This window comes from Mirounga leonina, unplaced genomic scaffold, assembly GCF_011800145.1.
Source record: "Mirounga leonina isolate KUSES-001 unplaced genomic scaffold, KU_Mleo_1.0 Mir_129, whole genome shotgun sequence".
Lineage (NCBI taxonomy): Eukaryota > Metazoa > Chordata > Mammalia > Carnivora > Phocidae > Mirounga > Mirounga leonina.
The window spans coordinates 56,488,248-56,515,512 of NW_023270323.1; the positions used below are offsets into that span (position 1 = coordinate 56,488,248).

At 36.4% G+C, this 27,265-nt stretch overlaps 1 protein-coding gene across 11 annotated transcripts in view; it reads right to left on the reverse strand.

Moving 5' to 3' along the window:
• The window catches only part of PCDH7 (protocadherin 7), a 418,493-nt gene that overhangs the window by 364,754 nt on the left and 26,474 nt on the right, over positions 1–27,265 (reverse strand). The gene's annotated exons all lie outside the window — the stretch shown is intronic.

The window sequence follows — 27,265 nt, forward strand, 5'->3', positions numbered from 1 at the left end:
GATCGTAAAATGTGCCAAACTAATCATTAGGCCAAGAAAATGATAGTCTTCCCAACCCATGATACATTTTTTGAAGAGAATTCTCTCATTGGTTCTCTCTAAAGGAACACTCCTAGGATGTGCTTCCTCCATGAGTGCACATGTATGTTTTGAACAGATACAGTTGATTTATTCCATTTGTTTTAAGCCAAAGAGTGAAAGGGAATCTTTGACAAAACTGTCATCTTTAAAACACTGTGATATTTCATTTTCCCCTCTGCAGTATTTAGATTGCCTGGGACTGAAATGCTTCCAGCAGTTCCTATGTCCAATTTTTCAAAGCTGTCACTTCCTAGCAAATCTGCTTAAGCAAAATACTTATGTTGCTAGAAAACAGAACAAACATACATTATAAAATACATTCTATTCTTTTTTGCAGGTCAAAGTCTTATTCAAGAATGGGAACTTGGAAGAAAGTGTGGAAATAAATTAAAAGATGACTATGATGGATTGGCTTAAGTCAATGAATCTAGTGCACTTCTGATTAGTTTCCAGAGATACACTTGGACTTAGGAGACTTTTCCACACAATAATCTTATAATCAAGATGTTATTTTCAATGCATTCACTAAAGGTCATTAAATTGAAAAAGAACAAATTCGGAGGAAAATGGGACATTGAAAGATGACCACGGTTACTCTTCCTCAGTTCATGTCTGTAGCAGCAATTATAATGTACTTGTCAACATTCTCTATCCCAGAGGGTAACAAAAAATCGCCAAGCGTTACACTTGGAGACCTCTAGCTTTTCGGAATTGTGAGCATCATAACTCATATCCTACAACACCTTACAAAGTGAAAGCACAGCAGAAGCAAAATGCAAAATAATGATTACAAAAATGGTTTGAAAGACAACAAAACTTCAGTTATTACTAAGCAACTTCCAAAATGTGAGAATATGTTTTTAAAAGATTCCGTCATATTGACTTGAAATACAACTCAATATTCTTAACACATAGTATACTTTCTGGATACACATATATACACATTCTCTAAATTGTGACTTTTTAGATATGTAGCATATATATTTATCACAGGTGAAACTTTTTTTCCTGTATGAACGATTACACTATTCTGGCTTAAATTAATGCCTCCAAGTTTATGTGGTAAAAGTTACCTAAGACTTACAATTCCTTCCATTACTTTAAAAAGCTAGTCATGTCTCAGCAAAAGCCAAGACTGCTTATGGTCTACAACCTGTAACCCAGTTCTCTCTTGGCACTTTAACACTAGATCTGTCACCCTTTAACACCACAAAATCAATACCCTGGAATGTCATGGTTCTCTGATGGCCCACAAAGTCAAGGCATCATGATCAATTTCAACTTCCTTACTAGACAGAAATAGACTTAGACAAATAACAAAAAGATTTCATTCAAGTTAAATTCAATAAAACAAAGGAATAAAGGTAAAGAGAGGCAAAGTTGTTAGAATTCAGTCCAATGCATTTACACTGAAATCTAGATCCATTTTTAAATCCAACTAAACTTCACACTCAGCCAAAAGGTATGTATCGGAAATTAAAACAAGCTTAGAACCTGCTCCAGTCCCCAGATTAAGAAATACTATCAACTAATTATGTCTGTGTATGTATGCCTATGTTTCCTTCATTGCATTAGTCAATAAGCAGTAGGGAAAAGATGGTCTCTGAGTTCTTTATTGTGTATTCCTAGAAAATAAGATAATTTTTGGCCTCGTGGCTCCTTAAGAGCAGGAATCTTGTCTTTCTTGTCATAAACTATATATCATGTACCTAGAACAGACCATTTAGGGCTTACACAGAGTAAGCCCTTAAATATATTTAATTAGGGTATGAAAATCAATGCATACATTAAATATAATCTGGTACCTAAACACTTTTGAGGGCAAAAGCCTCCTCTTTCTTGCTCACAGCATGTATCCCTGGCTTCTACTGTGCCTACCACATAGCAGGTACTCAATGAGCACCTGCTGATTTGAATGAATAAAGAATGCCTCCTCTTTTAGGCGTCTCTAGTCACATCTATAAAATGTAAAGGAGGGATACAGAGAGAATAGGACGGTCCTCGGGTTTACTCGTGGGAATATGTATGTACATACCCTTTTGAGTCTGTGCAGAGACACAGATTCAAAAGAAATCAATGAAACGGGTCTCTACAGGTCAGAGAAAAGTTGGAAAGCAATCTTATTAAGAGAGCTAAAAGAAATTGGAGTTATTCAATTGAACAAAGAAAACGCTGAAAATGCCCAAGTGAAGCAAATCAGGGTCGGGGTCTTCCAGGCATGTGGTACCGAGACCCGAGTTACTACTTCCAGTCCCACAAAAGTAGACAGTCGAGCTTGGCTCACTCCCTTGTCTTCCTAAGCTACTAACAAGAAAAACACACTCCCACCTAGCTTTCTCCTAGAGGAAGCTGTGTGACAAAATTCTGACCAGCAAGATACAGAGAAAAGTCCTCGTGGAGGGAATCTCTCTGGATAGAAACGAAAGGTGATCAAGGAAAGTTTCTCCTTTTCCTTTTCGTGCTTCCTCCTTCTCCCTTCCTGAAACAGGGACAGCTTGGCTAGAGAGGCAGCAACCAATTTGGGAATATGAGAAGGAAAACCAAAAACTAAGGATACTGGAGCAGGAGGATAGCCGTATGGTGACTGCCCAGTAAAATTTGCTGATTGATGACTTCCTGAATCTTATTATAAGGGCGAAGTAAGCCCCTCATTGAACTATGGTTAATGTATTACTCGCAGCTAAATGCATTATTAAGTGATATATTTGCTAAAGAAAAAAAAAACAAAAAAAAAAACAGAGAAGGATTAGAAAAAAATACGAAAAAAATTAGAAAAAATATGATAGTAAGGCCGTTGATACTACTCTTAGATACCAAATACAGGGCTGTAGGTGACTTTGGTCTGATCAACTACCGTGTTTTGCCAAATTTTGTATCAATGACACTCTGCAGAAAGGAGGCAGCTTTTCAGTGTAAGAAGCTCTAAACCAAGAATCAGAAGACATGAATTTTAATTCTGGCTCTGTCACTTAATAACTCACTTAACTTTTAGCAAGAGTTTCTTCAGTAAGAAATGGAAACCACAGCATTTAGTTGATAAGGAGATTGTTAGGATTAACAATACAAAGTGTGCAGAAACAGTTTTTAAGTGCACAGTGCTTTACCAGTAGCCATGTATGTGAGATGACATAAGAAAAACATACCAGTAGCCATGTATGTGAAATGACATAATTAAAACATTTAAGTATAGGTTCTGGAACATAGTAGATGCTTATTTATTATTACCACTCTGGTTATTATTTGACAGTGTCTGTCTATAATATCTTCTTTTCTAGAATATCTTGCCACAGAAGTAGATCCTCAGCATACCCCTTCTGTCTCGTGACCCATGCCTCTGGCTCATGGTTGATTGAAGTAACAGTCAATTCTTAACCTCAGCAGAACCAGAGTTTCTCTCTCTGGCATTTGAAATTGGTACCCAGAAAAAGTACCAGTCTTATAAGTAGATGGGGATGTATCATATGCACTCAGGAAGTATGGAGTTGTTGGCCATAGTTTATAATTGAGAGTGGAAAAAATGAAACAGATCATCTCCAATGCAGGGAGAGAAAGTGAATGCACAGAGGTAAGAGGTGCAGGGTCAGGGAAACACACAGTGAAATGTGTTACCAAGTCAGTTATAGGAAATCTGAATCTATGAAATCTATATAAGGTCACACATAATTCCATTCTGTTTCTATAATTTTATGTTAGCTCTGTGATTTTGATCTCATAAAGAATTTTATTAAAAAAGACATGTAAATCTGAAACAGAAAGTACTTTCTGATTTATTTATGATTCCTAATGGCTGCAATCATTAAAGAAAATATGAGATTAGTTAAAATCCTGAAGCTATGAAATATTGTCTTGAAATTTTTAATCTGAACGTCTTCTTGCAAAATAAATCAAAAACCACATTTATATATACAATTTTCCACTTTCCTCTCCTGTAAATAGCAAACAGCCTGAGTGAGAAAATACGGATTTTAGGTACCAGAAAAATAGAACTAACCAATTTCTAAACCCTCCCTGACTATTTAGTAAATGGTAGGATCCTCTGGGTACATCATGGTACCCAAACCCTAGAATCAAAGTATGGGTTTCCTGAAGGTGGGTAGAGCCAAATTGTTAAACGCTTTTGGATGGAGTCCCAGAATGTGAGGGCTTATGTGTATGGTCTTGTTTTGTTTTGTTGACAGTGAAGAAAAACTCTTGGGTTTCACTATAATCCTACCTTAACAATAGTCATTTTTCAGATGTAGTACTGGTCATATATGGTCAGTTTTATGTTGTGAGGACAAAATTATAAATTTGTTCAAAATGAGAAGTACAGATTAAATATAAGAAATGTAGGGGAATATTTCCATCTGGTGACAATAAACAGACTAAATAACACATGTGTCCTGTTTAAGACATTTGGGTAACTTATTTTGTCAATGAAATATTAGCTTCCGATGGAAAGAAGTTTTATGACATGACCTTCCAAGAACGGAGAAGACCCATATTTAGTGTGTTTACACTCACTTTAAATTGTCACAGCTTAGATCTAAGTCACCTGCTCACTTTTGGGATTCGGTGGCAAAAAATATAGTGATATAATGTAAGTCTATAAGCTTATACCTTGCATAGTTCTTTAATAATCAATCTTGAAGTGTACTGGTTGTTTCTTAAAGACAAATAAAAGACAAACTATCTTTGTTTTTCCCCTCAAAATTTGGTTCATTGCATAATTTCAGCAATAACTGATGGGATCTTGTGCTAATTATTAAATAAACCTTTTGTTCAATTTCCCAATTTTGTTCTTATGTATTTAATAGGGATTTTGACAGTCTTCTAATTTATAATGATCCGAAGCACAGATCACAGCTATAATTATAACTTCTATGGTAGAAAAGCAGTTAACATGATACAGACACTCAATTAGTATTCGTGGGGAAGATGAATCTACAAAGAAAGACAGGTAGAATACGCTATCACTGAGCACTATATTCCCACCTGAGTTTCATATTTCCCTTCCGATTTACTTCACCCCAGTTTCCATAACAAACATATTGGGTAACAAGGCGAAGACAATCAGTGCTATTTCTTATTGTTAAGAAGCAAGAATTCATAAAGCAGTCTCAAACTGCATCCCATAACTAAGGAAATCTGCCAAAATACATAAAGACAATAATGATTTATTTCTTGGAAGAAGAGAAAACCTAATGGACTATTTCAAGCAAGGACAAGTGGAACTTGGTGCATTAGTAGTATCTGTGGGATCTACTTTTAGAACAGATACTCTTTGTTTGAAGACAGCGGAAATGATGTTAATCTGCAAGTGGAGGAAGCCGTTCATGGCCATCTAATCAGAACATGGTGTACTTACGGCATCTGTCATTTCATTTTTCAACTCAGATTATCCACCAAGCCTGTTCCAGTGACCATTATAAGTGCACCACTCTTCCTAAATTCAATGGGTGTTTTGCAGGAACAAAACCTGTGGGATTGGACCCTTCAGGCTAAATTTTACCTGCATCATCAGAATAGAGCCCAAAATGCCAATTAATGGTACAAAGCACAAATAATAAAATTTCAGCTATAAAAAAGTCCTTTATGGACTAAAAATATCATCTATGTAATCTATCCCTGACTCTGCAGGATGGCTCCCTAGAATATTAACAACCAAAGCTATCCAAATAAATTCTTGCTGAAAAGTAAATGCTGCATGAAAAGTGACCTCTTGGCTAAAGAGAAATATGTAAGATAAAAGTGAAGTAAAAGAAAAATGCCATTATATATTTAAGTCATCTCATTTTGCGGTTATTAAACTTTAAAGCAAACAAAACTTGCAACGTGGTAGATCGTAATGTATTCAGGTCTTCAAAATGGGGCAGACAACATATAAAAGGACCCTAATAAGCATGAGAGAGTGTATCTTAAAACAGAAACATCTCAAAGTTAAGAATTAAGGAACAATAATGAACACAACGAAAGGGAAATACACACCCACTGAGAAATTTCATTTTGAATAGCGACCTGGGAAGGCAAGTCTTCAAGCCAAATCGAGGCTTATGAGACAAATATATGCATGCCAGGCAAGCAGTGAAAAAAAGCCTTGAAAGAATATCAACACAGATGGGAACGAGATAGCTGACTTGCAGGAAACCATGCGGAGTGACAGCTCGGCAGTATCTCCACACCTAATCTGGCAGCTGACCCTACGGGGCAACACTGCAGCCAAGTCAGCGGGGTCCTAGGCAGATGTGTCTCAGAACTGGAGGCTTCGTGCAGGAAGTCCTGGTGCCTAGGAGCCTGAGACTCTGCAAATGGGGTTTCAAACCTATATAAACATCAAAACTTGCTACTGGACTCATCGGTACCTAACGAGATGCAAATTCTAGGTCTATTTGGGGAAAACTGATCAGAAAGGAAATGTTTGCCAACAATTCCTATGAAAACATTCATTCGACCTGGACCCGTGTTGCTCACGGGATTCAATTACTTCACATAGTATATGGGAGGGGAAATAAAATCATCGCCAATATTAGATTCATTTAGTTGTAAAAAAAAAAACAAAACGTTTTTTTAAGGCAACCTGAAACTATCATCACCTCCTGAACATGATCTGTTCTCCAATACTTGATTTAAAAAAATTTCATTTAAAATGATGCTTTATTTCCATTCGTTTTCACAGCAAATATCATCACCTGTTGGTCCAAACTTATTGTGTTTGTAAACACAGGTCCCTCTGAGAGAGGTTTCTAGGTGCTTTTAAAGATACACGAGAAAGAGCAGAATAACAGAAATTGAAAATCAAGTCATGGGTAGGATGGAAAATGTATATATATATAACCCACCAGCATCTGGTTAAACATATTCATTGACATCGTAAAAAGCAAAATAGTGTCTGGAAAACACTTTGCTCTTACTTGAAAACTTCCTACTCTGAAACTTTCACTTAGTTACAGTATTTATTGAGCCCAATTTCCTGCTTTAGTATGACTGAATTGCAGGGAGTTAATCTCAGATTCAGGCTGACTGAGGTCTTCCTGTTCATATTGCCTTTGCAAATGGAGCTTCCTAGGGGAGCTGAAAAAGAACCAAATGTTTCACAGCTGAGGCTGTTCACCTGACCTTCTTTTGGTGACAAAATTTTATTCTTTCTTTTTTTAAAGGTCTGGCATTTCCAGTATTAAACAAATGAAAGATGAAGATGTAAACATACAACTTGTAATAGCCAGTAAACTTAGTAAATGTGCATTAAATCGTGGAATGAAACAAATTCAGAAATCAAATAAGACAGAACTGCTAAATCTTTAACAGCTCATCAGTTGATTGATGCATGCCATTAGATTTATTGTAATGGCAGCCACATATTCATACCTACTAAGAATAACCTACCCAAAAATAAGGTAAAATTTTACTTTTTTTTTTTATTATTATTCCATCTAGTCTTTCTCATTCTGAATATGACATTGCCAAGGTACTATTATTAGATAACCATCTCCAACAAAGCGGTAGTAAATATCAGTTTCAACTGATGAAACTAATTAAGAATGAAGGATTGGAGGATAGTTACCCAAAATGGAATTTTGCCAGCTCCTTTAATGGTTTTAGTGTATTACGGCTTGAATTTTCCTTTCTGTTGATGTTTCTTTCAGTAGATGGGCAATAAGAAGATTTTTTTTGAGAAGTTTAATTTTCTCAAGTTTCCAGTTCAGTGTTCTAAGTTGCACGGTAAATAATGAATTCTGTCTTACTAGTAAGATCTGATTTTGCTGTTTTACTTAAATTCTAAAACCCCTTTTCACTCAGTGCCTCTGGGAGACTAAGGGTTTCCTAACTGTTGGCAGAGCTACTAAAGATCTGTAGCTCCAATGAAAGGAAGATTTTCATCAGAGTCTGACTTTTTACCAACAAACCTTCAGTTCTTGTTACCATCTCTTTCCCTTTTAAAAATGTACCTTGGACTTCTGCTATCAAAAGGTTTCAGATTGGCTGGAATATCCAATAGACACTGACCTGTGCTGTGAAGTTACTGAATCAGTATTTTCTCAGAGGCAAGTTTGCCACTTGATAAATCATTAGCATCACTTCCTATAGCACTGAAGTTTTCCCTAGGGGTTCCTACTAACTAAGGGCTAATCACCAGTGTTTTTATTTAGCTCTTGAGTTCCGATTAGATCATAGTTTAAAGTGGATAACTGCAGTCTGCTAATTCTTACCTGACAACATAGTGAACAAAGACTACATATTCAGGAAGTATGTTTTATCTTCCCTTTTAACAAACTATACCTTGCTATTGTATCATTAAATGTGAAATCATGCTGAGTTTAGCTGTTCAGCGAAAAGATACTAAAAAGATTTCAGTGGCCATATGTTATTACTATGGGAATTCCTAGTGGCTGAGCTATTAACAGCCCACTACTAATTTTAAAACTTGATGTGGCATTATAAAAATGCATCAGAAGCAGGTTTATGTCAATAACAATGTATTACAGGTCAAACTCACCCAAAAAACATTTAAAAGTAATTTATTGGATATTTGAGATTAAACATTTCTTTCCCACTTATAAATCCATCTTTTAAAATCTTTTTAGTAGTGCATTTTATACATGTTTGTAAACAGAAATAGAATTCTACTAATTAATTCCAAACTCTTGCAATTTGAAGAGAATGCGATAAAAATTGCAATAACTATAAGACAAATATATCAGACATAACATTCTAGAAAATGCTTTCTCTTGAGTATTTTTTATCAAAAATATTACGAAAATATGGGAGACATTTTCTGCTTGCTCTTTTCTCTATATATGGGTCATTGTTTTACTACTTTACATATATATGTATATATATATTTCATCTATATATATAAAATTTGTCCTCTGAGATTTTATATCATACAGTACTTCTACAACTAACACACATTATTATATGATATTTATAAATACAAAAGTATCTCAGTTGAGTGGATTTCAAAGCATGTGTTTGCCCTCCACATACTAATGCAGTTTTCATATAATTAAAATTCCCAAATCATGTATTGTCATTGAGCACATCACAACTCTTGTTAGATCAAATCATTTTGCAAGTGAATTCTTACAAAAGAAAAAAAATAGTAATCAAAATTTGAATTTTAGTTGCCTATTTTTAAATTGTATATAAATACTCTCTCAAATTTCTGATAGTGTAGTATTATATCAAATGTATAACACAGGAACACTTTACAATTAAGGGGGGGTCATGAAAATTAGTACCTTTTCTTTCCTACATGTAAAGGGAAAGATCCCGTTGGTATGGAGTCCCCAGCTACTCTTTCTGGTGACGTCTTTTCTAAGCCCACTAGTGTCTTTTAACATGCGTCATTTGTTTCTCTTCTCTGTCTCAAAGGAGTTTGGCTCCTCCCCACTCCCTCCCAATTATAAATATGCAGTTGGATAATTGACCTACCCCGTTCACTGACGTACTGACTAAATGGAACAGACTATCTTCTAGTAAACCACCAACAACAGGTGGGAGAGGAAGTGCTAATTAATCAACCTCAATATCTGAAGTCATTATGGACTCAAATCTTTGGATGCCTTTTTCAACTCTCTCATCTATTAAAACACCCCCACCCTCTTACCCACCTGCACACCTCACACACTCACCAGAGAACACAGTAAAAGGGGTTTAAAATTGCATAGAATTTTCAAATAAAATACATGTGCACACATACATATATAACCAACTTTTTTCCCCCTCGGCATCCTAGATTTTACAATCGGGTGCTCGATTTTAAACAACTGTAAAGTCTAGAAAATACAACTGTGATCATAAATAAAAGAACAGTGTATTCCCTTGGTCCATAGAGTACCTGTTCATTCCAAAGTCTCTGCTAGAAGGACAAGAGAAGCCCATTAAAACACAAAACTGGAAAGAGCACAACCATGTATGGGATGTTCTTAAGGTTACCTAAAGCTACTAGAGGTTATGAAGACCTAAAGATAACTTTCAGAATGCAAATAAGTAAATAAATAAATAAAAAATAAATATTTCAGAATGTTAAGAATGATAGAGAAAAATCTCTGTGAGACAACTGATAGTCTCTATTCCAGGCCAGAAGGCTACGACTTGTTACATATAAAAGCATCAGAGGACATTAATAAGAGGCCATTCGCTCTTCAATTTAAAAAGGCAAAGTGGGATTTGAATATCAAGGTAGGAGGCCTTTTCAAGTTGGTTATCCAATACCATGACTTTAAGTTTATCATCCCAGATAGTCTGCAGGAACAATATGCAGGAAAGGAGACACCTTAATTCATAAACACCACTTTACTATGCTTCTTACTTGGACTCAGGTACTTGAATCCAGTATAAGGGTCTGCAGACCACTCCTCATTTCCTTAAGTGACCTCTCCTTAATTACAAAAGAAATTCCTTGAGCTGATCATACTTGCAAGAGTACAGATGAAATAAAAGACCAAACATTCAATCAGGTCAACTGTGGGCATTGAAGTAGAAGTAGGACTGTAATCTTTGTCTCACATAACAATAAAAATGTGGTGAAACCTAAGGCCAGTATTTTAGGTTAACACATTTCATTCACACACTTCATTACTTTCAGTGTCATATAAAGATTTAACAGTAACATTTACTTTTACATCTTTGAAAAATCTTCAGCCACCAAGGGATTGGGCATCATTGTATAGATAAATATGTTAGGGTAAATTGTAAACTATAAACACTTTATGATACTAAATTCTTGAATCATTACTTAAAATTAGATACAAAGATGGCTCACTGATGCTCATGAAAATTAAATCTATATAGTAACATGGCCGTTGAACACGCATTTAACTATTTTGGGTGAAATTTTTCCAAAATGTGTTCCATACTGACCTGAATTCTTACAGGATACATGAAGATTCCAAGATCATTATAAATCCTAACTAAACTACCTGCCTTAGTTTTATCACATAACAATGATTTATGTATATCTTTACTTTCTGGACCCAGATAAAGATTCCCTCTTGGATACCATATATTTTCTTTATATCTGAGTATCCTTTACTCCTGATACCACAAAACATGTATGTATCACTAACGCCTTTTCATTTGGATTCTAACTGGCTGCTTTAACCAAGTTACAAGTTACATGCATGGATTCAGTAAGTAGTTTCCAAGTGAGGACTTAGAAATGAATTACATGAGGTTTCCCAATGACATTGAGTAGCCCTATTTTTAATTACTTGGTGTTCCTTCTTGCATTTTTCCGAAGTTTCATTTGTATTCCAAATAGTAAAGGGTATACAGTGAATTCATGCTTAAAATGTGTAAATTCACCAAAATGCAAGTATGTATTTGTAGTAAAAGCAAGAAGAAACTTAGCACACAACCAGGATGTGGGCAGCATAATCTTTCTTTTTCTCTTTCCAAATGGCAGCTTAGGATATTGAGACCCTGTTTCATCATTAATGAAAAGGGATTTGAGAAATACCGGGATCAAAAACAAAACTGATCCTGAAATCCCAGGCTAACAGAGCACTCTGGGATTATACTTCCTACTTCTGACTAGACAGCTATACCCATGAGGTAACAGCTGCACTTGATGTAACAAACACTGTGATTTACTGACTTGGTAACAAATGGAGTCGCAACATTAAGAAAGGTTTGAAGCCTCCTCATTCATATTATATATGGGTAGATGATTTTATATGAACAATTTAAGAAAGCCATTGATATTTGCTGAATTGTCTACATGGGAGAGATCCCCATGGTGAATCATCTAAAAAATGTTTTTGTTTTTGTTTTTCAAGATTTTATTTATTTATTTATTTATTTGAGAGAAAGAATGAGGGAGAGAGAGAGAGCATGAGAGGGGGGAGGATCAGAGGGAGAAGCAGACTCCCTGCCGAGCAGGGAGCCCGATGCGGGACTCGATCCCAGGACTCCAGGACCATGACCTGAGCCGAAGGCAGTCGCTCAACCAACTGAGCCACCCAGGCGCCCCTAAAAAAATGTTTAACTCTAGTTTGACTTTCTCTATATTGGTATGTTTCTAAGAAATCTTACTCATTTGACCAATGATTATTGGTAACGAAGTTTGGAACATTAGGATTGTATGTAGATTCATTCTAATGATAAGTAAGTACCGATCCAGGAGGTTGATTTTGCTTAAAATGACTAAAAGGAATCACGTGTTTGTTAGACTGTGTGTTTACTTTAATTTCACATTTTACAACTGGTTTTAAATTTTCAAAGTACTTGCTGCCTTAATCTGACGATCTAAGGCAATCCAGTCCAAGACAGTAATAACAGAAGACTAATGTTTTCCATTTAAGATAATATTTTCTTTGGTCTTTGAAAGTCCTCAAGGGATAAACTATTTTAATTTAATAGCTGCAATTGATCTTCAAATATTCAGCAATATTAAAAGCAAAGAGAGCCTTTTTTTTTTTTTTAATCAACCAAGTTGGAACTAAAAAATATGAAGATGTTCATGAGTTCAGGAAGCAAGGGAAGATAAGAGTAAATAACTTTTGAGAAATAAACTTCTTTGAACAAATGATGGTAAGATGTTGCCCTTTAAAAGCTGTAGCTCTTATGGTTTTATTACACATTGGCCTAGTCTAGTTATTTATTTGTTCATTCATACACTTAAGATAATGAATAATTGTCAGTAAATGGCCTTTGATTATAATGTTTATTGATTATAATGTTTCCTATTGCCCCAGAAGAAAAAGGCACTCATCTTAAAAAAATACGAATTCTTAAGAAAAAGCCACTCATGTCAAGTTCTGGCATTTTCGTCATACATGGTTTTTATGTCTTGTAAGTTTCTCTCTTTTTATGTTTTCTAAATTCTCCTTACCATCCCATTCCAAGGACGCTTATTCCAATTCTGGAAGGTTAAGTGACATGAAAAATTAATATATAAGGGTAAATCCAGTTACCTCTGAAATCTATTTTATGATATACGTGTATTATACAATCTCTTGAACACATGTGTCTAAGACTTTAATATTAGAAAGAAGCCTGCATTTCAGTTAATTGTGTAAGAAATCAGAATAGTGTGAAAGAGGGTTGGTTAGCAAGTGTGCTCTGAAATCATGTCAAGCTGCTTCTGTCTCTCACTTGATTGACAATTTTGGACATATCAACCTCCGAAGCCTGAGTGTTTTCTCCTACCAAAGAGGTAAAATAGCATACCTATCTCACATTCTTGTTGCATGAATTTTATAATATGATGCATTTTAAGAATTTAGCTTAGTGCTGACCACATGATATGCACTAAATAAAGCATATGCTTATTTAGCATCACAAGCTTATTTACTAGATTCAAAAGCAATTCTCTAAAGCTGTGTTGTCCGATATGGCAGTCATTAGCTCCATGTGGTTATGAGCATTTGCAATGAGGCTAGTCTGAAATGAGAGACGAGGCACTGTCTTTGTAAAATACACACCAGATTTTGAAGACCTCATTTTTAGAAAAAGAATGGAAAATAACTCATTAATAATTTTGTATGGATTAAATAGTGAATGATAATATTTGATATATGGGGCTAAATTAAACCTATAATTAAAATTAATTTCATCTGCTTCCTTTTTACTGTATTAATGTGGCTAGTAGAGAATATAAAATTACATGTTTGGTTTGCATTCTATTTATATTGGGGGATGCCGCTCTAAAGTATTTTCCATAACAATGACCCGGGGTACTTTTTTTTTTTTTTTTAATGTAGGCACCTGGCCCATGCCTGAGGTGCATAAAAATGGAACTGTACTTCTTAAGAGCTCTCCAGTGAATCTTTCACAGAAAAAAATTGAAAACCATTTCCCGAGGTTTTCACATGTTGGATGTTGCCAAGAATCCAGTGTCATCTAAGACCTGCCTAGAAGTCCTGAAAGATTTGACTATTCCTACTTAATATCTAATAAGTTTAGAGTACAATACAAGTAAGAGCTATCTATTAAATAAACAGCAGTTCCTCTAGGCAAGCACCCAATGAAATAGTCAACCTCAGGGCTAAGGGGAACTTGCAGACATCTCATTTTATAGGCAGAGTTGAAGTATGTGGGTCTTTCTTAATGTAAGGTACAAACAGAACTATAAAGAGGATGATTGTTAAGAGGGCACTCTATATGATCCCATGTGATCCATTACTGGATCTGTTTCTGTAAAAGACACACGGTTGAGATGGAAAAGGAGATGAGAAGAGTCAAAACAAAAAGATGTTTTATGAGTTGTGGTTCTTACATGTACTTGGTTGGGAGGGCTCATTGGTGTCATGCCCTTTGATGAATCTCCTAGTATAGTGAAGTCTTTTAGAAGTTCATCTAATTAAGAATAAAAAACGGTTTTACAGCTAAAAAATTAATATATTAAACTTGTTCAATATAAAATCATATGACAAGCGTATGTGACTACGAAGAAAAAAGGTTTCAAATTTTCCATTAATATTATAATTAAATTTCACTCATTGTTTATTCAATTTGTGTGTTTTATTCTCTCATGTGCCAGAACCAGCAAATAAGTGGTAACAGGCAGCATAAGCATAAGCAAAATGTATAGAAGAAAAATTAGGATTTTAGAAAAATATACATGCATTATTTTTCCAGTAAATCGAAAAAAATACCATTAGTATTTTATTTTAGAGGTAGAACAGCTCAGTCTAATTCCAGATACTATCAGAACCACCTGCCATCACAAAAAGAGACACAATCACTGATCAAGAGAGAAGCCAGCACATTCTCTCTGATACAGTCTAATGGACACCAACAACTTCTTAGGTCCTTGGAAAGTGGAGAGAAGCCTGGAGATAAGGAAATAAGAATCCTGGCTGGGAGAAAAGAAGAGTCACAACTCCGAAGAGGCTGTGCTAGGGGAGGGAGGGGGGACAGACAGAAGGATGCTAACATTGACACGTGTCAGTAGAAGACCCCTCCCCCATTTCTCTGTTCTTCCTCTTTAATGTCCCACCCTTTCAGTATGAGCTGTAAAACAGACATTATAAGGAATTTTGGCAAAGGGAGAGCCACAAATATGTAGAAATGCTGGGGAATGATGACCTTGAGAAGGAAACAATGGACCCTGAAGCTTAACTATCATACTTCTTGAATTTATTTGTTTTTTCATTTCAGTAATTATATACATATACTGTGACCATCTATTTCTCCTGTAGAGAGGTGATGCCAATGTTTTGAAGGAAGATTTTAATGAAAAGATAGGCCTAGGTTTCATTATGGGGGATTTAGAGAGTGGGGATTAAACCAAGGGAAATATAACCCTAACCTTTTGAGCCACTTTATGATCCAAAAATAATAGGTAGGATAGATCTGTTCTTAGAATGCAGATTTAGGGGCGCGTGCCTGGCTCAGTCGGTAGAGTGTACAACTCTTGATCTTGGGGTTGTAGGTTTGAGCCCCATGCTGGGTGTAGAGATTACTTAAAAATAAAATCTTAAAAAAAAGAATGCAGATTTATGTATAACAGTTACAATGATGGTACTTTCTTAAATAATCTAGCATTTACTCATTACCTAATGTAAAAATGTTTCATTTAAATTAGATCATACCTTCTTAGAAAATCATCTGAAATGTATTCTTTCTACATGTATGTATATATATGTACGTATAACTATATTTTATATATTTTAATGCATTCATTCATATTTCAATATAGTTAAGATACCAAAAATTTTTACAGTTCATTTTTTTTTTCTTTTCACATAAAGATAAATGTCTAGTACCTAATAATTTCACACTCAAGTTCCATCTTTTTACTCTTCCTAGAAAACAGGAGCTTTATCTTTCTCTATAGAACACAAATTAGCTTAAAGTTGGCTGTTTGATTGGATATCTTTTGTCTTTCAAAGAACCTTTACTTTCAGGATTTCCTAAAAGCTGATCCATCCAATTCTAGGAAACTCAATATCCTCTGTTTTATCATAAAAATGCATGACCTCAAAGTAACTATAAAATTGCAACAAAGAATCAGGATAGAGAACAGATGGAATGATTTCTGTACCTATCCATAAAGAAGAATGCTGACATCCTTGATATGATCACCTCAAAAGCTTCTGCCAAAGAAATAAAACAAAACAAAAGCAACACAGATACAAAAAAATTATCTGAATGTGCTAGACTGCAGTTTCTAAGATATATATCTATTAAACTAATTAGAATAACTGCATCTATAACTTCTCAGATAGCATACTCTCTTCTCAGCAAGTTAAACAGCATATAAAAGAGCGGTAACCAATCCACAGCTGCTCAGTCATCCCAGTGCAAAGCCACACACTCCCAGCCATGTTTTCCTCCCTTCCTGTCTATAGAAGCAGACAGGTGCATTTATCCTCTCTGCCCTTTACTACGCACACAACTGTTATGCTATTGCAGATGGAGATGTGGTTTTTATCTTTGTGAATATTGGCTTTCTTCAAATATATACGTGTGGGGATAATAACTGCAATATCAAGAGCGTTCAAGCAATTTTCACAACCAATGTTACAAATTTACCAGCAGTAACAGCTCATAATGGCACTATAAGATAAATGTTTTAAATTCTTATAAGGTATTCCACTTGTCTGCCAGTCTTCCAGTGGCTTCCTAGGTACTCAAAGTAAAACCATCTAACCTCTGGTTCTCTCTGAACTTACCTGTAATACTGCCCCCCCCCCACTTCTTCTTTCCTACCATTGTGGTCTTTGATACTACGCCTCAAGTATCCTACGCATGTTTCTAAACTACCCTTGACATTCCTTCTGCCTGGAGAGATCTTCTTCCTAAATAGTTTCCTCCCTTTTCTACTTTAGGTCTTTCTCAAGTGTGACTTTCTTTTTTAAAGCCTTCATTGACCATCATAGTGGAAATGGCAGCCCTCCCTCCTTGTCCCCTGGCATTTCTCATCTCTTGCCTCTGTGTTTGTTTTTTTTTTTTTCATAGTATTTGCACCATTTAATTTTATACTTTATTTATTCACATCTTATTGTCTGCATCCCTCCAGTAGAATGTAGTTGCATATGATAGCAGTGATTTTTATCCGTGTTTGATTTGCCATATCTCTGTGCCTTGAGTGCTGCTTGGCACAGAGCATGTTAAATATGTATTAAATGAAAATGTGTTTCTTGAATGAGTATTCATTTGATCACACAAACCATTCTACAAGCTTTCATTCAGAGCCTACTATGTAGAGGACATTGTGTAGTCAATAATAAATTAGATATAATCCTTTTTCCTGCAAAGGTCACATTATTGTGAGAATAGGCATATAAAAAATTAATTGCAAAGCAAAGTGATTAGTGTATGTTGAATAAAGACCAAAAGAAGAACAATTCATGAAGTGTGGGAGGCAGGGAAAGCATTGCATAGGAAGTGACATTTGAGTTGAGTCACTGAGTCATGAAATATAAGTGTTTCTGAGGAATAGAGAAGGATCAAAGGACACTGTAGACAGAGAAAAAGCAATGTACCAAGGCTTGGAGCTGAAAGAAGGAAAGTAGGACAGGGGCACCTACATGGCCCAGTCGATTAAGCGACTGACTCTTGGTTTGGGCTCAGGTCATTATCTCAGGATCATGAGATCCAGCCCCTCGTCAGGCTCATGCTCAGCACAGAGTCTGCTTGAGATTCTCTCTCCTTCTGCCTCTGCTCCTCCGCTAGCACTGTCTCTCTCTCATAAATAAATATGTATTTTTTAAAAAAAGGAAAGTAGGAGAAATAGCAAATAGCAAGTAGTTTAGTGTGGCCAGAGCAGAGAGTTCTTGGGAAATAAATGAAGAAACGTAGATGGTTTAATTCATTTGCTAAAAATCTTTTTGCTGTGCTCATCAGTGTTCACTTTATCCCATGGATGCTACTGGAGGATTTTACACAGAGGAGCTACCTGAGCGATCCAGAAGGAAAGATCTATTTTTTGGAATGATCACTCTGAAGGCAGAGTCGTGAAAGCTGAATGGTCTGTGGATGGAAACCAGAAAGAGGAGTAGAGGTGATGTTCTGGTAAAAGGGAGATAGTGAGTTCAATTCTGCACATTTTACATTGAGACCTGAGGGACAGAAATACAGAAACCAATTGTCATTTGAAAACAGCTCTTCTGGTAGGTAGTGACTTCTAAAATAAAGAATGTAACCCTTGATAGAAGCTTTGGGGACAAAGAGAGGAGTGAGAAAGATTAGGAAATATTCAGGGATGTCGGGGTGCACCTAGTATGTAGTGACAGCTGTGATTTAAGCTCTAGGGGTAGAACTTTATAAAAACTGTGGTCTGGCAAAGCTGAAAGGTGCCAACTTTTCAGGCAGAGGTGGCTTAACAAGAACAGTTTTAGGACGTGGGTTAGGGCATAAAGCAGAGAGCAGGGAGCTGACAGCTGAAAGGAAAAAAAAAAGAAAGGAGTATAGTGTGTTAAAAGATTCTGTTTTATGAATAGAGGGATATGAAGACGTTGATACTATTTAAGATGCTAGACATCTGGTCCCATTTATAAGAAGAGGAAAAAGAACTAAGGGGGAGAGAAAGAGTGAATATAACTCAGGTAGAGAATGATTAATGAAGCAATACTGGAGAGGAAATATAGGGGTGGCATCACATACATGGATAAAGACTTCAGCCACAGCACATTTTTTTGGGCAACCTGATACAGGGACATAAGAGGTAAGAAGAGGTTGTAATCATCTGGGGAGTCTGTATAACGTAATAGTTAAGATCAAGGTCTCTGGCCTCAGATGCTCTAGGTTCAAGTTCCATTTTTACCACTTACTGGGTTATGGGACATTGACAAGTTACTGAATTCCATGCATCTGAGTTTTCTCATCTGCTCATTGGGGATGCTAAGGACCCCTTACTCATCGGGCTTTAGGAAGAACCCGTGAGTCAGCCCTCTCCTTGTAAAGCTCTTAAGAGAGCATCTAGCACTACTCGGTCACTATGTAAGTATCTGCTGAGAAAATATCTTAGGAGGGCAAAAGTGTTTCATAGGTTCAGGCCTAGAAGCTTCTCTTTTTTCCTGTGAGGAACAGTGAGGTAGGAATGTGGGGGGAGGTGAAAGCAGCATTCAGGGTCTAACAAGAAGCTTATATATAACAGGCTTTCCTGTGTAAATTTCTCTCACTATAAACAATTATAGAGAGAACCAAAACGGTGCTGTCACCTCCAGCCACTGGCAACAGATGGGGAGAACAGTAGCTTGGTATTAAATTAATAAAAATAAATTTTACTTTACACACATACACACAGAGCTTTCAGAATCTTACCAGTTTAAAAATAGAGCTGCATCTGCAATTGTAAACACTTGGGTTGTTTAAACTTCTAAGATCAAGTACCTTTGAGCTTTATTGCCCCATTGTTATTACAGATGAGTACAAATACTATGAAGTGCCATGTGAGGCCAGTCACTAATTTTAAACAGAGAGAAGCTCTGAAGTCAGAGCCCTGGGCCTCCCACTGGGTTCTATTCCTTATTAACTACATGACCTTAGGCAAGTTAATAAACATTAAACCTCAGTTTTTTTCATCAGAAAAAAATGGCACAAAAATAATATCCAACAGCACCATAAAAATGAGATGACTCACTCAGCCTAAACACACTTGTATGGTGTCTGGTATATAACAGATCCTCCATCAACGTGGATTTCCTTAAACTGTTATTGTAAATAAAATTGTGGAAACCATCTGAACATCACCAAACAATTATGGACACTCACCAGAAATCCTGACCACCCATCTACTTGTTAAACTATGCAATTAGATAATGTCAAAAAAAAAAATACATATGGGTTTCTAAAGGGTTGACCTAAAATATTTAAATGCCAAATCAAATTAGAGATAAAATACTGAAATCCTTTGAAAGGGTATCTGAATGTCATATGAAAAATGATGAATCTCTTTAAATGTCTTACATACTTCCCTGAATAGTATTATCTTGTGACCTTCATTTTTTTACAGTAATAACAGTACCTTGATCCTGACAAGATTTATTGTTTCCAACTAATATCTCCTGCATTGGGTGTGAATTTCATTCCCATTAACACCTGACAATTTAGGACTTTTAATTCGTAACTTTTGCAAGCATAAACAACAACCGAGACCCTAAATAGTCTAAAGTAAATCAATATATCATGTTTTGTGCAGAAGAAAGGGAAAATAATAAAGTGATACATTTCTGCTCACATTGCTGGGGCTGCTTGAATATGACAACCTCCTTCCTTTTCACTTGATAAACGACTAGGGAATGCTTAGTCGCTTGCCTGATAGGGAGCTAAACTTATTTCAGGACGTGTCCTAATGAGTCATGGTAGAGGCTAATACCTCTAGAAGGGCTACCCCTTCTTCTACTGCCTCCTCCCTCTACCCACTGTTTGCAGCAAATCTTGATGGTTTTGAGGAATTCAGAAGGGTTAACAGCTTGAGGAGATTAAATTTAACACTGACTGCTCAACCTGACTGATTTGACAAGCCTGTGTACAGAGATTCAATGTAGCTTACAGAAATGTTGAAACACAACGCTGTTATGTTTCGTAGTTTCTATTATCAGAAACACTTTTGGAAAAAAAACAAGGTTTCTATCCATAAATTTCATAAGACTCAAATTTAATTCAGATCTTATTTTGAATTCTAGATATAATGACTTATCTTTTCCAATACCATTCCTTATTTATAGGTTCAAGAAAGTCAGAACGTATTGGTAATTACTCCTTTGGAAAGAATACTTGGAAGAGGCTACTTCACAATTTTATTACACATATCTAATATTTTTTAAGTCTTCATTCTAAATTAGAATATAAGGAACAAGCCCCAAAGAGTATAGGCGTTTAATAAGTATTTGTTGAATATTAGAAGGATCCATTTGCTTTCTAACAGAGCATAAAAAGTCATTGTCAAGGAAGCCCAGCTCAAACTCAGCCTGAGCCCTTCATTAAAAATCCAGACGTCCCATGACACAGAGAACACCACCTGGCATAGTGTGTTGCTCTTCATCTCCCCTCTACTAACTGTCTGAAGAAATGTCTCCGTTTGCCTACAACGCATTTTCACACATTAACTTAGCAAAATTTGTAATGTATGTGAAAACATGCTTCTTACACGATTCTCGCTCACGTAACCATACTACCGCTCGGGAAAATAATGCTGTTCACAGATTACAGCAACTGCATATAAACTGAGGGACTTTCCTTCTGTTGCCTTATCAATAAAAGAAAGAGTTATAAAGGTTATCTCTCTCTTTACAGTTAAAGACACTTGAAAGGAAATGAGATATGTACCAGAAATAAAAAGAATCTGTATGGAAGAGTTACAAGAAACGCTCTGACCTTGTCTTTTATAGTGCCCATTATTGTTTATAATGACTTAAAGAGTCACGCAGGCATGATGCTGACATTTATGGTGTTTTATCTTCCATACCAGCCAGGTGAGAAGTCTTCCACTTTCATTAATATATTTTAATCAAGATTCCTGGAATCTAAACACTTCTTATTCCTTTCAGAACTTCCCAAAATCCATGACACCAAGTTCAAATGCTCCCATTCTGAAGCCCTAATATTTTTAACTGACTTAACAGGAATACGTCATTGACTTACCCTTTGAAGAATAAATTATCATTTATTTAAATATCAACAGGGTATGTGGGGCCAAATATCTTTATTCACAAAATTTGTCCCACTCATTTCCAGGTGTTTTCACCCCCAAAGACGAAAACAAGAGACAAGTTTTAGAAGAATGTGGGTCAAAGTTCTGCAGTCACCAGGAATCGCCAAGATTCTGACCTTCACTGGAGGACAACTAAGGAAGGTTTGCAAAAAGTGTCAAGAGCAAAGAAGGAGTCCACATCTTCTAATATTTATTTGCATTTTTAACATTCCTCACTTTCAGGTCAAAAGATAGTCTTGAACATTTATTATTTTGAGAAGAGGACATATTGAGGCTAACTACTCAATTATAATGATTTTTTTTTTCAAGTTTCAGGTCCCAAACTGAAGAGGAGAAAGCAGATAGTTGCTGCTATGCCCTCACTCCAGGCTGAGTCAACTCTTAGTTTGATGTGTTGAAAAAATCGATAGCCCTGCTCTTTCAGGCCAAGAAAGCCAACCAATACCGAAAACAAGGTAAAGAAGGTAGCTGGAGGGTTGCTGGAGTGGGGGGTGGGGTGGGAGGGATGGGGTGACTGGGTGATAGACACTGGGGAGGGTATGTGCTCTGGTAAGCGCTGTGAATTGTGCAAGACTGTTGAATCTCAGATCTGTACCTCTGAAACAAATAATGCAATATATGTTAAGAAAAAAAAAAGAAGAAGAAGGTAGCGGGAGGGGAAGAATGAAGTGGGGGAAATCGGAGGGGTAGACGAACCATGAGAGACGATGGACTCTGAAAAACACACTGAGGGTTCTAGAGGGGAGGAGAGTGGGAGGATGGGTTAACCTGGTGATGGGTATTGAGGAGGGCACGTTCTGCATGGAGCACTGGGTGTTATGCACAAACAATGAGTCATGGAACACTACATCTAAAACTAATGATGTAATGTATGGTGATTAACATAACAATTAAAAATAAAAAAATTTAAAAGAAAATAAAGACAGTATTCTGAAAAAAAAAAAAAAAGAAGAAGGTAGCTGGAGGAGAGTGAATGAGTAGGAACTACCTGAACATCCTCTTCGTCTTCAAAGACAATCATGTTATTTATTTCAGTTTCCTCTCTAACATAAACTACAGAACAAACCATATTCTACCCTCAAAAACCCCTATGGCCACAGGTTTACTATTTTAAAACAGTGAAAAATTGCATTCTAAAAATGGTACTGGGGAGTGTCTGGGTGGCTCAGTCAGTTGAGTGTCTGCCTTCGGCTCAGGTCATGATCTCAGGGTCCTGGGATCAAGTCCCACATCAGGCTCCCTGCTCAGTGGGGAATCTACCTCTCCCTCTGTGTTCTCACTTCCCCCAAATATTTAAAATAAGAAGAAAGAAGAAAGAAAAGAAAGAAAGAAAGGAAGAGAGAAAGAGAGAAAGAAAGAAAGAAAGAAAGAAAGAAAGAAAGAAAGAAAGAAAGAAAGAAAGAAAGAAAGAAAGAAAGAAAGTAGTGGGAAGGAAGAAAACAACATGACAAAAATATATTCCTACATTTGTCCCCCTCCATATTTGCTTGGATAAATGAGAGATATACAAGTACGTATCCTGTGGGGGGAAAATGTATCTTGCTATCTGAAGACACTTTCTAAATGGAAGCTCCTTCAAAATCTAATTGTCTAGCTGAAAGTGAAGTCTATAATGTCAATTCAAAACAGTATTTTTTAATTTTTTATTGTTATGTTAATCACCATACATTACATCATTAGTTTTAGATGAAGTGTTCCATGATTCATTGTTTGTGCGTAACACCCAGTGCTCCATGCAGAATGTGCCCTCTTTAATACCCATCACCAGGCTAACCCAACCTCCCACCCCCCTCCCCTCTAGAATCCTCAGTTTGTTTTTCATTATTTTTTTAAAGATTTTATTTATTTATAAGAGAGAGAGTGCACGTGTGCACATGTGGGGAGAGGGGAAAAGGGAGAGGGAGAGAGAGAGAAAATCTTAAGCAGACTCTGTGCTGAGTGCAGAGCACGACCCCAAGATCATGACCTTAGCTAAAATCAAGAGTCCAATGTTTATCCCATTGAGCCACCCAGGCACCCCAGGCAAAAACATTATTTGGCACCAACAAAGCAGGGTGCTTAGCTCTGTGGGGGACTCAATGATTAATCATTTTACATAAACCAAACAAAATAGATATATATTCATATGTAAATACCATCAAATTTAGGAGCATCCAGATTATATAAAACTAGGGTTCCAATTCTATAGCTTACAAACTTTCTTTAAATCTGTCCCCCCACTATGATTATATCACAAATTTCTAAAAGACAATGACATAAGAAATATTTCCCAGTGTGTGTGTGTGAGGATTGAAGGGATGTTAATAGTTGAGAAACAGAAGAGGGACTCTTATCCTCAATATATTTCTGAGATCTTTGATCCTCTAACACTCTAATCAGAATGGTCCAGCAAAGGACATTTGTTAAGTGCTATCACTTTTGAACATCAAAATGCCTCAGTAAAATCTCCACTAAATTAAGCTTACTCAGAAGTAATTGAATCTGTACAGCATCAATTTTAGGATATTATTTTAAAAGAATTTAATTTAAAGACAAAATTCTGAATGGCTTGTATCACACAAGGGTATAGAAGTTGGAATTTTTTTAATTAAGTCAGTTTGCATGAGTATTACCCATGTATATCCAATAATTCTCGACTACTTTGAAGTTACAGCTCCAATATCTTAGCAGGGCCCATGAAGTCCTTAGAAATAGAAACTCCACCTTATTTTATTGCCCACTGTTTCCACTCCATCATAAAGGACACCTCTAATTCTTGTACTCACTCTTCTGGTTTTCTTGTCCAGAAAGCACCTTCTTAGCCCTGAAGACTCTGTCAAGGTCACTTACTCTGCAAGGCCTTTCTACATCCCAGGAAACATTAGTATCCCCCTTCTCTCCCATGCTACTTTATACATAAATGTCCCAAGTGTTGCAGCCATTTGTTTGCATGGCTGTCTCTTCTGCTACATCCAAAGCTGCTCCCGGAGTGAGCACCATTTCATATCCATTTGTTGTATCTTCTGTATTTGGACCAATACCTGGCATGCAGCCAGCACACTCTCAGTAACTTGGTAAATGCATGAATGGACAGAAATAGATAAAGGCATATTGTAGAAAAAGGCAAAAACAGATGCTTACTATGTTTTAATATAGTGAACAAACAATATCTCTGGGGAAGAAATTGCAGATGTATTTCTGAATTTTCCTTCTCTCCCAATTTATACACATGGTTGACTTGTCCCTATGCATACAGATGAACCTATTCACAGACATCATTTCCTCATGGACTCACAGATGTGAATACTAATTTGAGACAGCAATTTATGATTGGGGTTAAATATTTTCTATTTTTTTGCTCCTTCCCCACACACCTGTTCTGTCCAATCTTGTCCTTATTCATTATGATCATGTTCTATACCTAGGAAGTTGAGCAATATAACTCACATTCACAGGATACATTTTTCTCTGGTTTATAGCTAGGTTTGGCCAATGGGAATTCCTGGCCCAGACTAAAGAAGAGCAGAAAGAAGTCAGAGTATTTATTCTCCCAGCCTAGAGACCCATTTTGGGTAGCACTCTCCAAATCCTTCTCCTTTCATATTCCATTCCACTCTCTCTCCCTGTCCCCGTCAGCCTACGGGTGCAACAAAGTGGCTATGGGCAGGAGCTCTCTACCTTGGCATTACTGACGTTTTGAGCACCATATTTCAAAGCCATGAGAAGCAATCCTGTGCCCCATAGGATGTCTAGTGGCATCCCCAGCATCAACCCAGTAGATATAAATAACCTTTTATAGCAATTTATAATTTATAGATTACTTTCACCTATTTAATATCACTTGAGCTCCATGACTCTATAAATATTATTAGAATGCTTATTTTTAGGGGCGCCTGAGTGGTGCAGTCCGTTGAGCATCTGACTCTTGGTTTCGGCTCAGGTCATGATTTCACAGTCCTGAGATGGAGCTGTGTTGGGCTCTGTGCTTAGCACGGAGTCTGCTTGAGATTCTCTCTCTCCCTCTCACTGTGCCCCTCCCCCAATCACACACACACACTCTCTCTAAAATAATCTTTATAAAAAAAGGATGCTATTTTTACCAATGAGAACATGAAACCCAAAGATACAGTAACTAATAAACCTATGCCTAAAAATCCTATAGAGCAATAATAGTATGTAAAGAATTTCTTATATCCAAGTCATAATCTTGTTCCATACCGGCTTTGAACTAAACTTCCTTATATTGCTATTTGCCTAAATTCCAGACATCACCAGGGCCATTAAGTTTCATATGAAATGCAAAAGTCATAATGGAGTTCTCTGGGCATTATGTTAAATGTGAGTCATATAGTTCGTCATCTATTATCTCTTTTTCTTCCTCTAAGAAGAATAATGTTGCAGTCATGTTGTATTGACAATTGGAATCTTCTTCAAAGATAATGTATTCTGAACATCTTCTACAAAAATGCCCACAAGGATTACAATAGAAAAATAGAATAACTCCAGGCATGCTCATGTATTTGATCATTTTATGTTAAATCAAGAAAGATGTTTAATGCATTTCAGAGTTTCAGAGACTGCTTCTATCTTTCCTCTCCTCTGCCCGCTACCACAGTTGTTGTAGAAAACCTGGACCCACTGAAATTTGCTCATTCAGACAAAAAGACAAAAACTGCTACTGGACTTTAAGAAACTAAGCGATGTTAACATGTGTGCTGTGAGAAGTTCACACATCAGAAAAGGAACAGGTAATGTCTCCATTAGGATCTCGGGGAGCATTGATTGATGAGAATTGGTAAGACCAAATCTTTTCTCCAGAGTCAACATTTCTTTTTCTTTTCTTTTTTTTTTTTTTTTTGAGGGGAACACTATCTTGAATTCACTATCCCCAAAGAAAATAAAGTCAAAACATGTCATTTCTTGAGTCGATAACTACTAGTCCAGTCATAGTATGGGCTCTGCAGTCCAACAGATCATAAGCCAGGGTAGTTAGAGAGAGAGTAATTATGACCAGTGCCAGATATAATTACATTCTCCTGCCCTCAAGTTACCCCTGCTGTCATGTTGTCACTCCAATGGCATCACCATCAAGCCAAATCCTAGAGAGTAAAGTCACTATCTTTTGTTGAGTTCCTAAATGTACCAGTATCTGTGTATCCATCATCTCATTTAACCCCCACAACACCCTTACAAAGCAGACATTGGTATCTTCCAATTACTAGGATATGGATGTCCAAAGAGGAATCAGATCTACTCCACCTCAAGACTAGTCTCCCCACCTTCACTGCCTCTGGTTGAGTGAGTCAGACCCTATCTATCAACAATCATATTATTTGTACATAATAGACATAATATGTTGAGTAAAGAAACAGTTTGAAAAGTTGCTCCAGTCTTATGGTCCTATTAAAGGTAAGAGTGAAATCACGAAATTGCCAATCATATTTCTGGTCACGTCTCAAAAATTTGATGGCTCTTCTTGTGGAAGTAAGCTTTTCATCTTACAGAAACAAGAAAACTGATCATTTCAGCTTTTTCTATTATAAATATTTTTCAAATATAGATAAATTATTTTGAGAGAAAATTAAGATATAGTAGAAGTAACAATGAAATATCTATTAG